Genomic DNA, 14,329 nt, shown 5'->3' on the forward strand with positions numbered 1-14,329 from the left:
TTCCCAGTATAAAGTAGATGTGTAATAAAGCCTGTTGAGATCAGTTAAACAAACAACCTGTGGTTTGGACTTTTTACTACAAAGTAAAGGTTTTGACACTGAGGAGAATGATGAGTAATCCCTGCTATTGTATGGAAGTGTGACCTGGCAATCATATACGTGCAACACCATTCCTCCCAAGTTCCTTTTGGAAAGATAACAATTATTCTACACAGTCTGCTTCTTAGCTGTAAACTCTGCCTGAAACTCTTCATGACAGTGATATAACTCCAGGGCAGAGCTTCAGTGGGCGCTGTCCACAACATGCGGCCCATCATTACTGTGATATACTGCACTTCGAAGGCTCTAAGGCAGGATTTACCTGCCCTGAAGGCAATAGGTATAACCGTTTTATTTTACCTCTTACCTCCAGAGTCAGCTTTCAGCCAAACCAATAGGAAAGGTTTGCAGACTGAGGCACAGTAAAGGGTGATGAAGTAGCAGGGAAAATAGCTCAGTTCAGAGCTCCTATGAAATGATGTGAGCCTTGCCCGGAGGGACCTGCTTGCCTTCAAGGCAGAACATCACAGGGTTGGTAAGCGTTCTGGCTTTGCTGAAAGAGCAAAGTCACAAAGACTGATTGACATCAGCGTACTACCAGAATTTTTCCACTCTGGGCAGCTTTCTGTACAGTCTTGTATGAGGACTAATGAATGCCACTGCTCTGAGAAAAGTCGTTCTTGGAGATGGGTTATGTGGCTGGACACAGCAGATCGACAGGAAGGACTTCATTATGGCACTGGGCAACTGCCTCCGGAAGACTACTTTTGCTATGTAAACTGTGATGTTAGGAAAGGAGCCAGCAAAGTTGCAATCTGGCCCAGAGACAGAATTGTCTAGTGTAGGTGATGAAAGTGTTTGTCAATCTCTGTGTTTCTGAATGCAGTGTTTTCAGACACCTAGCCTTCTGGTAGTCACAGCTTCTTTTCCAAACAGACAGTTTTCAGGGATGGGGGGTGTAGGAGAAGGGCAGCAGAGAAGCAAAGGAGAGTTCTTCTTTCACCATACTGAATGGCCAAATTTTTTTCAAGTAAAGAAAAAAAAAGAAGCTGTTTTCACTAAGATATTTGACAAAAGATCAATGTGCAGATATTTAACTGATCATATGATGAATAACCTCTTTAAAAATTAATTTTTTATTTAATGTTTTCATTTCCAGATTTTATTCTTACCTCCCTTGCTCCCTTCCCCATCTCTGAGACTCTAAGCTATTAGATATAAGTTATATATGGACAATTATTTGAAGCATTTCCATATTGGTCATTTTAAACAAGAAGGCAAATAAAAGAAAAGAAAATGAATTAAAGAAAATGAAAAATATCATGCTTCAGATTCAATAAACATCATTTCTTTCTCTGGAGACAGAGATAGAATCCTTCAACACTAGTTCTTTGGAATCATTTTGGATCATTGTTTTTTTGAGAAGAGCTAAGTCATTCACAATTTTTTATCGAACAATATTGATGTTACTCTGTACAACATTTTCCTACTTCTGTTCTCATCACTATGCATCACATTATGAAAGTCCAAGTATTTTTTTTCTTCTGAAATCATTTTGCTTGTTATTTTTTATAGAACAATTGTATTCCATTGTGATCATATCCCACCATTTGTTCACCCATTCCTCAATTGATGGACATTCGCTCAATTTCTAATTCTTGACTTCCACAAAAATTTGCTATAAATATTTTTATATTTTTGGGTCCTTTTCCATTTTGGGGATATAAATGTAATGGTGGTGTTTCTAGATCAAAGGGTATGCACAATTTGATAGCCCTCTGGGCATTGTAGAGGGTTGAAACTCTGATTGATTTAAACAAGGTACTAACTCAGTGGAATTAATAATACACTGGTTATCTAGTTTAGCATGGTGATTAATAGTTCTTTAGTTCAATATGATTGATTTAATCTTACAACAAATAATGGTTCCCTAGTGACATAATGATTGGTTTATACTCAGTATACAGCATATAAACTGGGACAAACTCAACCAGAGATAGACTCAGAAGAGGTCTGGAACAGACTGGGGGAAGACAATGGCTGGAGGCTGGAGCATAAGCTCTCAGAGTGAGACAGACTTCAAGACAGAGACCATGGTGGTGGTCCTCCTGTCTCCCCCACAGAAACCAAGACACATTCCAGAGGACTTCAAGAAATCTAGCCAGGCCCCAGGCAAGGAGACAAGACTTTGAAGGAGATAATAAAGAATATGAACTTTATCCCTGGCTATTCTCATGGTTATTACTCTGCTGAAATAAAGGTTAGTCCAGAGACCTCCAGAAAACCAACCAGGAACATTACAGGGCATATTTCCAAATTGCTCTCCAGAATGGTAGGATCAATTAACAACTGCACAAATAATGCATGTGTTACAGTTTTCCTATATTCCTTTTAAAATTTAACATTTTATTTTTTTTTTCATGTTAGCCATTCTGTTAGGTATGAGGTGATATCTCAGAGTTGTTTAAATCTTGAATTTTTTTTTCTTTTGCAGCATGACAAATATGGAAATGTTTTTAGAAAAAGTGCACATGTTTGATTTTATACTGAATTACCTTCTCTCTTGGGGAGGAAGATGGAGAGAGGGAGGAAGAACAGAGAGAGGGAGGAATGCAGAAGTTTTGAAAACTATCTTTGTATATATTTGGAAACATAAAATTCTATTAAAATTAAAAATAAAATGAAAATGAGAAAAATATCAGAATCAGATTTTGAAGGCTAGTCCTATCTGATAAAGTAAAATAGATCAACATTTTGAAAAGTAAAAAAATAAAATTATCAAGCCTCCTTTATTTCAGTCAGCCTGTGAATGGTCATAGTCCATGTTGTCCTCATCCAGATCAATAACCAAATATACCATAAACTGTAGGTGAGTCAAGCAGTATAAAAGTCACTATCATTTTTCAAGATGGAAACAGTTTTCAGTATATGGGAGGGAGCACACTGAAGCAGTAGCTTATGTGAGGCATGGGTTAGAACAAGGTGTGGTGGGGGAGCAGCTAGTTGATGCGCCAGCCCTGAAGTCAGAAGGACCTGAGTTAAATCTGCTTTCAGACACCTAACACTTCCGAGTTCTATTATCCCAACAAGTCATTTAACCCCAACTGCCTCCGCAAAAAAACAAAAACAAAAACAAAAACAAAACAAACAAACAAACAAAAAAAAAAAAAAAAAACAAGTTCTATCGGTGCCCTCTAAATTCATGCTCTGGGGATCTGGACCAATGTCTGTCTGTCATTCTGTCTTCCTTATGGCACCATTGCCATTCAGTCAAAAGATGCACATCAAGGACCCTTCCACAAAGTATCTATTAGGCTCATTCATAAATCATAGTCAACATTTTTATTCTCCCATAGATAAAGGACACCACCATTCTCTTTACATACACATACTTATAATGAATTTACATGTACAAGTCCCTTCACAAATACAAAAACAAGACATACACACACAGAAGAATACATAAGATGTTGAGATGTTTAAACAGCCTTGCCTTGCTTACACACAGATTTCACAGATTTAAATGTCTGACACAGTATGTGATAATAGCAATTCTGAGTAACCTGTTTGATCACAGGAATTCCACTTCTTTGAAGTCTTGGATTTTTCCTGCATCTCTCCTTTCTCTCCTTCACTTGCATTATCTGCCAGTTACTATCTGGGATTGACACCCTATTTTACCTTGATTTGCTACTCCTCTCATTCCACATTTAGTCAGCATAAAAACTCTGGTAATAAATATTGTATGGAATGGAGCAAGGGAAAGGAAGAAAAGTCAGTCCCTTGTCTTGTAATGAAATACTTAAGATTGCTTAGGAATATTTTCAAGATTACTCAGTGTGTGTGTGTTTTGATCAGAATAACTTGGGGTTAAGTTCCTCCTACAATTATTATATGCCTAAAATGATTATTAGGTAATGGGCCAATCATTTAGTGGACCTGGTTGTGCTCTTAAGACTACAGCTCACAAATAATCAATGAAATCATCAGTGTAAAAAAGTATACAAAGTGTATACAAAGCATACAATGTAAAATAGTGTACAAAAATACACAGGCTTGAGGATCTAACCATATTTCAGCCACAGGAAAATACATATTGTGATATAATTAAGCATCTTGAGGGTCATTTCCCATAACACACACACACAAACACATACTACCACCATGTAATCAATGATACGGGTTAAGAAAAGGGAAAAACTAAAAACAAAAACAAATCCAGGATTTGATTGGCACAAGATAAGGCAAAGCTCTAGTTGTGTCTCCTTTGATGCAGTTTCCTGGTAGCCTCTACATGAGTTGATATGGCTTCCTAATCATGCAAAATAATGAAAAGTCTTACTTTTATTGATTTGGGCACTTTCCACTTGATTGATGTCTGAAGATAAAACAAGTGACCATGACCTGCCCTGATCACTAGATGTATTTCCATAGGGATATAAAAGCAATCATGTCTCTAAAAGTAGTTTTTTTTTTTTTTTTTTTTTTAACTGCATCCTTATTATATTAGGGTTAACCAAATCTACTTTTGTTAGCTGCTCAATGACCTGTGAGTGCCTCATTTTACCTTAACATCAATCTTTAATTAACAGGCTTCTGGAATCAGGATCACCCTAAAACCTACATGTTTACATATTACATGTTATAAACATCAAATCTACATGACAAATTTTCCAGGGAACTTCTGGATACCAACGACGATCACAGTACAAGTTCAGCAGTGCCCATAAATCTTATTTCTATTAGTTTCTATGGCGATTATCTGGTAGTTTTAGGTATAAAATACTTCAGAAGGTAGTCCTCTTGAAAAATCCATTGATTTTTCATTTTGCTTGGCTATATCTGCTTCCTAATCTATCTCTCTTGGCCACATTTCCACTTTAAATTGTCCCCCAACACACACACACACACACACACACACACACACACACACACTTCTATTCACATCTCTTTTTCTTGTGAAGAATCTTCTCCATCTTTGGTTCTCTATTTAGATTTCTCTAAACATATGAAATTCTTCCAAATTTCTCCTTTAATTAGGAGGACAATAAGGAATAAATGGCTAAACACTCCACTCTAGTGAACCGTGAAGAACGAAGTAGGCCCTAAACAGAATCTTGAAAACAAATCATGATAAACTCTCATACTCTTCCCTCCCCCACTTCCAATATACACAGACTTAAAAAATGTACAAAATTCTTTTAATAATTAATGTAGAGGAAACAAAAAAGCATAAGAGACTTAAGAACCTCCTCAGGCCATTGAAAAACAACATGGCATAAACCAAGTTCATCCTAAATCTGAATCTTAATTTTTGTCTTGCCTGGAGGCTGATACCAAATAGGCCTGAAGGTGTATCCATTTTGCCTTGAGCCTCCCAGAAGAGTATTAAACTACACAAACTCAATAGACATTTTAGAAAATTATTTTAACAGAGTAAAGTACATTCATGTGTATCAAATCTATATCTCAATTTAAGGAACGCAATTTTGTTAAAGTATAAAGTATAAAGGAACAACTTATACTATTACTCCACTTTGGAATTACACTGTAGATGTGGCTCAACATATATTATATATATATATATATATATATATATATATATATATATATTCTTTTAACATTAATCAGAGAATATTAGTTCAAAGAAAATACATTTAATTAAAGAGTAATGCAACATAAATAACAAAAAAAATTTTCCCCACCATCTTATAGGATATATTCTCTCAGATATTGCCCTGTAACTAATAGAAAGGAAACACACTAGTAGGGAGTGATCACATGTGCCCAGAGAAAAGGAATGATGGGACATATATGAATGGAACATATAGGCCCTAGAACATATGGCCAGAGCACTCTTACATACTTCCAGAATGGTAACTACATCACTATCTGACAGTACCCCAAGTATTCTGGGTACTATTATAACACAATTATATGAGTGTTTTTCTTCACTGTGCTGAAATCTATAGTACTCTGGTATTGTTACTATTTGAACTTTTTTCTTCATTCCTCCGATGGTCCCTATTAACATGGTGAAAAAAAAAAATTCTCTGCTGAGCTTTTTCTCCATTCTGTGTCTTTGCTGGATAGTTCTGCTGTCACAAGTCCTGCTATCTGCTCCTGCTGCTCTCTGCTACCATCTGCTGGTCTTTGTTATACAATGTCTTTCCTTTGGGAAGCTGTCTGGAGCATTTTCATTACCTTTTTTGTTAAATAAATTTCATCCAATTTCACCAAAAAAACTAGCTAGAAAAGATATCAGAGATCTCTAATTCTTTTTTTTTTCTGAATCACCCCTTCTTTTCAGTTGCCTTTCCTAACTCTCCATTGCATTTTTATGTGATTTATGATAAGAAAATTGTTTTTTTTTTTTTAACTACTATCATATTCCCAGTCATTTTTACAATTGAAAGTACTTCTCAAACTTCATTTACAAAAACTTGCAAAGTGCTGACTGTATTAGTGATCAAGTGATTTTTTTCAATTTCATCAGAGCTGTAAGTTAACATGCAAATCCAATAGAATTTATAGATAGATAGATAGATAGATCGATCCTGGTGGATCTAATGAGAAGGGAAAAAGGGGAAAAGAAGGAAATAAATATCTAATGTGTTCCTAATATGTTAAGACCCTCTGCTAAGCATTTAACAAATTTTCTCATTTGATTCTTATGCTCTGAAAAGCAGGTGCTATTATGATTCTTATTTTACAGTTGAAGAAACTGTAGCAGACAGAGGTTTAAATTATTTGCTTAGGGTCACCCAAGGTAATATTTAAATTACATTTTTTTCTGACTCCAGGGCCAGCACTCTGTACACTTGGCCACTCAGTTGTCTTATCTGATAGAGCTGGTTTTCCATTCCTAACTTTATCTTGCTTTTGTATAAACAATGAATTAGCTATCCTTCCTATATAAAAATAACCTATGATAATATGCATGAACATACTTTGGATAAATTACATGAAAATGAAAATCATTGTTTTTTTTTTTTCTAGCATGGATCTGTTTTGCTTTCAACTAGCTCCTTTTTTCTTTTTGTTCTTTATATATGAACATCTATTCTCTTTCCCTAGAGAACTAATCTGTCCTTATAGCCTCAGATATTAAATCATTTTCTAACCAGTCTGGGTTAAATATGATTAATATTGAACTACAAATTCTAAGCAGGTAGAGGAATATAAGTTTGGACTAGGAATCACATGGTCTGTGTTTGAATTCTAACTTGTCTACTGACTGGCTTCATGACAAATCATAAAATGTCAATGACTTTTTCTTTTAATCTATACATTGAAAATAATACTATATGAACTAAATGCAACATAGTTTTGAATTTAATTTTTTCTAAGGTCTCTTCCAGTTGTAACGTTCATGATTTATGATAGATAACTACTTTATATGTCACATATTACTTTGTCTTGCATTTATAGGATAATAGACTTACTCTTGCAAGGAATTTTATTATTCCAACCCCTCATTTTGCATATGAGGAACTGAAGTCTCCTGAGTAAGAACTAACTCCTACAATATTACATAGGTAGTATAATATCCTAAATATTAGAGTCACAACTTCAGCCTCTATGTGCCAACTCTAAATTCACTTCATCTATAGTTAATCATGCTAAATTTCATTCTGTGAAATTAAACTATTGTTTAGATTTTGTGTTAAATTTGCTGTCTTTAAGACATGTTTCTGTGATTTATTTATACTATGTTTCTAAGTAGTCAATACTAGAAAGAAATTTACTTCCGCAGGTAAAGAGGAAAACAAAAATTAAGTAAACAATAATTAAAGGTAGAAAAAAGAAAATTTTAATAAAGACTTAATCTAGATAGCTTTTTCAGTAAAACATTTTGTTAATTCAGTGATAACATTAGAGGCAACTATAACATTTGAGTCAGTTAAGAATAATACCAGAAACAAACTCACATTTTTCTTTGGATAAAACTACAACAACCAATTCATTTTGGCTATTGTTATTGACAATCATTGCTTCAAGATGGGAAACTGATACCCAAAACTAAATAGTAACTTAGAGAATTCTCTTTACCTCATTATCATTGCTATGTGGATTTAGTTATATAGTTAATCAAATATATAAAACAGGAATAAACAAATCTTAGAAACCTCTATTGAATCAACCAGTCAATATAAGGAGAAACTAGCTATGAACAACCTAATTAATCAGAGTGGCTTTAACTAAATGAGATTAGATGATGTATTCAGTTAAAGTAATGTGAGACTAATCTTGTTTTGGGATTCACATTCAATAGGCATAGTCATAAAGAAAGTGGGTAAATGTGTACCCACTGCTCAGAATCATGATTTAAATAAGTCATAAAAGAAGAAACTCATAGCACAAAAGTAATACACAATTAACAAATACAGTGGCCACTATTAAAAAACAAAGAAACAATACCCAACAAATATCATCATCACTCTGATGAAAAACCCACATCTGAATATCTTAGCTGGAAAGATGGTAACAGATATTCAGAGTCTTAAGTGGAAGCTATTGCTAGGCAAATTTCTATAAGATTCCCTACCTTAAATCCTTAGAGTCCTATTCCAGTAAGCAGTTTTTATAGGCTGAGAATGAAGAAGACACTATATTAAGAATTTTCATTTGATATATGACTTTTTTCTTGTAAATTTATTTATTTTTAATACACATTGTTTTATGAATCATGTTGACAGAGAAAAAAACAGAACAAAAATGAAAAAAACATGGAAGAGATTAAAAAAAAACAGAAAAAAGAAGTGAACATAGCATGTGTTGATTTTCATTCAGTCTCCTTAGTTCTTTTTCTGAATGTAGATAACATTTTCTGTTCAAAATCTATTGGCAATGATTTGGATCACTGAATCACTGAGAAAAAAAAAAAAAACAAATCTTTCATAGTTGACCATCATACATTCTTGCTATTATTGTGTACAATGTATTCCTGGTTCAGCTTGTTTTACTCAGCATCAGTTCATGTAAATCTTTCCAGGCCTTTCTAAAATCAACTTGTTTATCATTTTTTATAGAATAATAATATTACATTATCTTCACCACAACTTGTTCAGCCATTCCCCAATTGATGAACATCTACTCATTTTCAAAATTTTTACTACCACAAAAAGAGCTGCTACAAACATTTTTTCACATGTGGGTCCTTTTCCCTTCTTTATGGTTTCCTTGGGACACAAACCTACTAATGGCACTGCTGGGTAAAAGTGTATACAGAGTTTTATAGCCCAATATGTTACTCTTGAGACATAATGGTACAGTATACTTCAACCTAAAAGGCCCACCAAGGGGAATATGTATTCTTTCTTTTAAAGGGATTGTGTTTACTCAAGGAATTGGCAAGTTTCCAAGATAAACACAATCCTACAATAAAGGATACTCATTGGTTAACACACAAGAAAATATAATCTATTTTTCGTTATGCTTTTTCCCTGGAATTCCATCAGATAACCTGATGCACATTCTTTTGTTCTCAGCAAAAAGTTACACAAAAGACATGGCAGAGACTTAAGCTTCCTTACTTACTAGGATTCCTTACAAGTAACACTAGTGATCCAATGAATAGAGAACTACAACTGAATTCAGGAGGAACACTGAACTCTGCCCAACTTATCTAATCTCTATCTGTTTTAATTTCTTCAACTGGAAAAAGGAGATGATAATAATACTTTATTCCAGGGTTGTTAACAAAATCAAATGAGATTAAAATTTATAAAATGCTTACCACCAGAACTAGCTCATAGTAGGTGTTTAATAAATATTTGATTTGTTTGAAAATATTTGACATACAACTGGGATAATGAATAGAGAAAGTGATTCTAACAAAAGGTTTTTAGCAGCTGTTTCAAGAATTATGCTTTGGGGTTTTACACTTGACAATCTTTTTTGGCTCTTCAAAGATATTGTACTTTCCCAATGGAATTATACCCCAAGGAAAACGACATTTTTGATATAGAAAACAAAACTGAAAACAAAGCAGTTTTCAATAATTTGTTGAATTTTTTAATGATTTTGTATCATATGAAAGAAATAATCAACAAAAAGGATAAATTTAAAAGAGACCCTAAGAAACTTCATTTCCTTATTTTAATTGATTTAGAGTAAAGAAAGTAGAACCAGAAGAACTAACCATACAATAACTGTAAATGTTTTTTATGTAAATGAAAGCAACAGTGAAAGGGAGGTAAATCATATGAAAACTGGACCCAGAGGAACAATTGAAGAAATATACTTCTTTACTCTTGGTGAAATAGCTAGTAAAGGCCTGATGCCCAATGCAAACTGGAGCATTTCCTTGGGGATATTAGCATGATTCATGATTCTAAAATAGAGCTAATAATACTTGGGCAACCTACCTCCTAAGGCTGTTTTCAGAAAAGTGTTTTGTGAAGCAGGATGTGCTACAGAGATACCTGTTATTATTGTTTTTCCAATACAAATCTAGACACTATCCACTGTCCTACCAAATTGCCCAATATACACAATTATCCTTCTGAAAGATGTCCAAGAAAATAATATCATCATAGATCTTAGAACTTGTAAATTAACACATCTCTCCTTCTAGCTCTGGACCCTTAGATAGGTGAAATAGTCTCTCCTCCCTCATCTTTTTCCTTACTCCCTCCAGCTTAATTGTATAAATAGGCATTTAAGGGCCAGAAAGGCTAAATACTTTACCTAAAGTTATAGTTAATAAATGACAAGCTTTCTCTTGTGGGAAAGGCTAAATTTGTCCATGTTTCTTCTCTATTCAAGCAAAATGGATGAAGCATTGGACTTGAACTCTTGAAGATCTGAGTTCAAATGGAGCCTATGCACTTATTAGTTTGTATGATTCAGGGCAATTTACTTGATCTCTAATTGCCTTTATCTCCTCATTTGCAAAATGGGGATAATAAGAGTTCCTAATAAGAGATCCTATAGGATCATTGTGAATACAAAATGAGATAATATTTATAAAGCCTTTTGCAAACCTCAGAAGTATATAAATGTTAACTATTATATTTTCATCAGATTTTTCATGCTGTCTTCCCATGCTTTTCTATATTCTTTATATTTGTCATTTCATATTGCACAGTAATAGTCTTTCACATTTGTGTCTCACGGTTTGCTTAACTATTCCTCAATTAATGGGCATCTATTTTCTATTTTTCTGCTAACACATACACACATAAATAGGCTATACTTTGTACAATATTTTTCCTTCTTATTCCTTGTGTAATTCCTGAGTAAACAATAACAACAAGTATCTCTGTAAAACACCCTTGTTTACAAATCACTTTACTGATAACTCTTATAAGGCAGATTGTCCAACTATTATTAGTCCCATTTTAAAATCATTAAATCATGGACCACTCTAACATCTTTGCCAAGAAAACGCATAGAAAGGCCTGGTATGCTGTAATCCACTAGGTCATGAATAGTTTTCCCTCCTAGATACCTGCCTTGTCTTGTTGAAGAGCTCAGGAAACTATGAGCTGTGCTTGCAGGGTCATAAAAGAAAGACAGGTCCTAGGTGATCCACTGTAGAAGATAATGACAAATCACTCCAAGATCTTTGCCAAAACAAAATGAAACAAACAAACAAACAAACAAACAAACAAAATAGAATAGCCAAAAATACCTGAACAACAACAAAGAATTATGAAACATGTTTCTTGAATCTGTTAAGCGTTTTCTTGTGGATCCCTAGAAAGTCAGTGCCCCAGGAGAAACTCAAACCCATTTTTCTATTTTTGTTTCTGAACCCTGGGATTCTTGAAAAGTCTCAAAGTTTTTGCATTCAGACTGGGTGAAAAAGGGTGGTAAGATGGGAGAGGGTGAGTTCCGAAGGAATCTGTAGAAAGGGTGTATAATTTTCAGGAAGGAACAGCATCTTTAGTGTGAGTGCTTGTCAATCCCTTTTCAGGGCTGCTCATCTACTTTTGAGGTCCTTCTTTCATCCACTTTCACATGTGGTTCCAAGAAGTTGTAGCTAGCACAGCAGCCACACCCTGTTAAAATTATTTCAGCAGATGGGCTAAATCAGGTTGAGTGTAATGCACTGGTCTTAAAGTCATGTGTGATTTAGAAGATTGTTTGCATCAAGTACATGAAGATTTCTCTCAGCAGAATAGATGAGAAAATTTATTCGAATGGCCGTGAAAGTGGACAAAGCATTCTCTGTGGAGTGCTGAGATCAAGAAGACACCAAAAGTCATATCTATTGCAGTCTTGACCTTCAACAAATGACTTGAAGTTTTTATGCACTGGACTTTGATAACTTTGGAAGAGAAAATGAAACTGATTTTTTTTGCAACACTGGCTCACTAAAATCCAATTCACTTACAAGTTAAGACATCAGGCTATGACAATTTTTATATTGTTCCTCTTTGAAAAGGAAAAACAAACGATATGAGTGTGGCCCATTATATATACTATGAGGAGTGGCTTCTGGATCTGTCAATTGTGTTGAACTATTTTTCTAAGTTACAAGGGAGGATTCTGTGATGACAGTGTGGAAAAGCATTGTGGAGTAAAAAACAAAATGGAGCAATACAACTTAAAACAGCAACAACAACAACAACAAAATACTGAATATAAAAAGGATAAAGTTAGAAACAAATACCAATAAAACATCCCTTTTCTATATTACAGTTATTTGTTCCATGAAAAAGATACTTATCTACACTTACAACAATTCTATGGTCAACAGTGAAAAAATAATTTGATGCTAAGCTCCAATTTTTAGCTACTAATAATCTTCAGAGAAAATCCTTGAGGGCTGAGATGTTTTTAATACTTAATTATGTCTCCAAATGATTCAAAGATATTGATGTAAAATACCGCCACCTAGTAGTTTAGAGATGAATTAGAGCCGATAATCTAATTAGATTATAAATGTTTAAAAAAAAATCAGAAATGACAATCTAGCTGAAGAAAGAAAAGAAATTGGCAGCTATTTAAGGAATCTAACCTCAGCATAATGAGAGTCTGAATGAAGAGGGCACACTGGACCTTTTTTAAAGTATTTAATCATTCTTTGATTAGCTTCACTTCCAAAAAAGTCAGTTTGCCTTATGCCCCCCCCCCACCCTTTTTTTTTTTAAATCATTGCTTTAGAACTGGCAGAAAATATAGAGATATTCTAGGCAGATTTCATTTTACATATTAGGAAATTGAGGCTTATCTCTTTTAGAAATAGAGAGCCTAAGTTAATGTTGAACATAATACTATTTTATATTTCTATGCTAAACACATATTAACCAAGAACTGAAACAAGAAAAAAACCAAAAATTCTACACTTTCAAATCTAGAACATTTTAATCCTTTTATCTATTTCACAGATTACATGTATTGTACAAAATCCCATCTGGATTCTAGCTACATAAAGCATTAAAATAGAAGTAACTGACACAATTCCAATATAAATATAAACAAGTCAATTAACTTCTCTGGACCTTAATTCCTTAAAGGAGAGGGCTGGATTAGATGACCTTTTAAAATGTCTTCCACTTTACAATCTGATACTATAAACCATTAAATCATAGATAATCTGAGACAGTACAGAGACTTCCAAATCTGAAAAAAGAAGTGATGAAACCTAGAGAGACTTGTCATTTTCAATTCAATCCAGTGTGAACTTTCACATTGAATAATAGTCTTTATATCATCTTGACTCCTCTTTACACAACTTTGTTAGTGAGAGTAAATTATGTTTCTTAATAAAAACTTAATATTCAATTCAAATTAATTAATTTAAATAAATGTGAAACAGCAGAGTACATACCTTTAAAATGTTTCCCTCAAGTATAGAAGAAATGAATTTCACATGACTCACCAGTGTACCAGTCTGGTTTATCCCTGAAACATGTCAGGCATTGTTTTGAATCAAGGAGAATTATTCAAAGCTTCTTAGAATGGATTCAACTAACTGAAGTGAAGTGCTTAAAAGAGGCCATTATGACACGTATAAATATATATCTGACATCTTTTTTTCTGTTTGTTGTCATAGGTTGGGTTCTATTGCTCAGAGGGACATCAGTGTTCAAGTTATAAAGTATCCATTTTCTGTGCCATTTGAAATCTAATGAAGGACATGAAGCAGAAACATTTGCTATCCTGCATTTGGAACTGAGAAGACACAAAACTACAAAGGTAAGGTTTTTGTTTTATTGTTTTTTTGGGGGTTTTTTTGGCCATTCTTAAACTTTGTCCCTTGATCTTGCATTAATGTTTCTGAGGAGAAGGAAAGAAGGAAGGAAGGAAGGAAAGAGGGAGGGAGAGAAGGAGAGAA

The 14,329-nt window shown here is 33.9% G+C and overlaps 1 long non-coding RNA gene across 1 annotated transcript in view; it reads right to left on the reverse strand.

The window, feature by feature from the left end:
• LOC116419875 overlaps positions 1–13,933 on the reverse strand; it is a 45,098-nt gene extending 31,165 nt beyond the window's left edge. The window contains exon 1 of the long non-coding RNA XR_004230207.1: positions 13,823–13,933. This is a non-coding gene — a long non-coding RNA (uncharacterized LOC116419875). The remainder of the gene's footprint in view (positions 1–13,822) is intronic.
• Between the last annotated feature and the right edge of the window lie 396 nt (positions 13,934–14,329).

Source organism: Sarcophilus harrisii, chromosome 6 (assembly GCF_902635505.1).
Source record: "Sarcophilus harrisii chromosome 6, mSarHar1.11, whole genome shotgun sequence".
Lineage (NCBI taxonomy): Eukaryota > Metazoa > Chordata > Mammalia > Dasyuromorphia > Dasyuridae > Sarcophilus > Sarcophilus harrisii.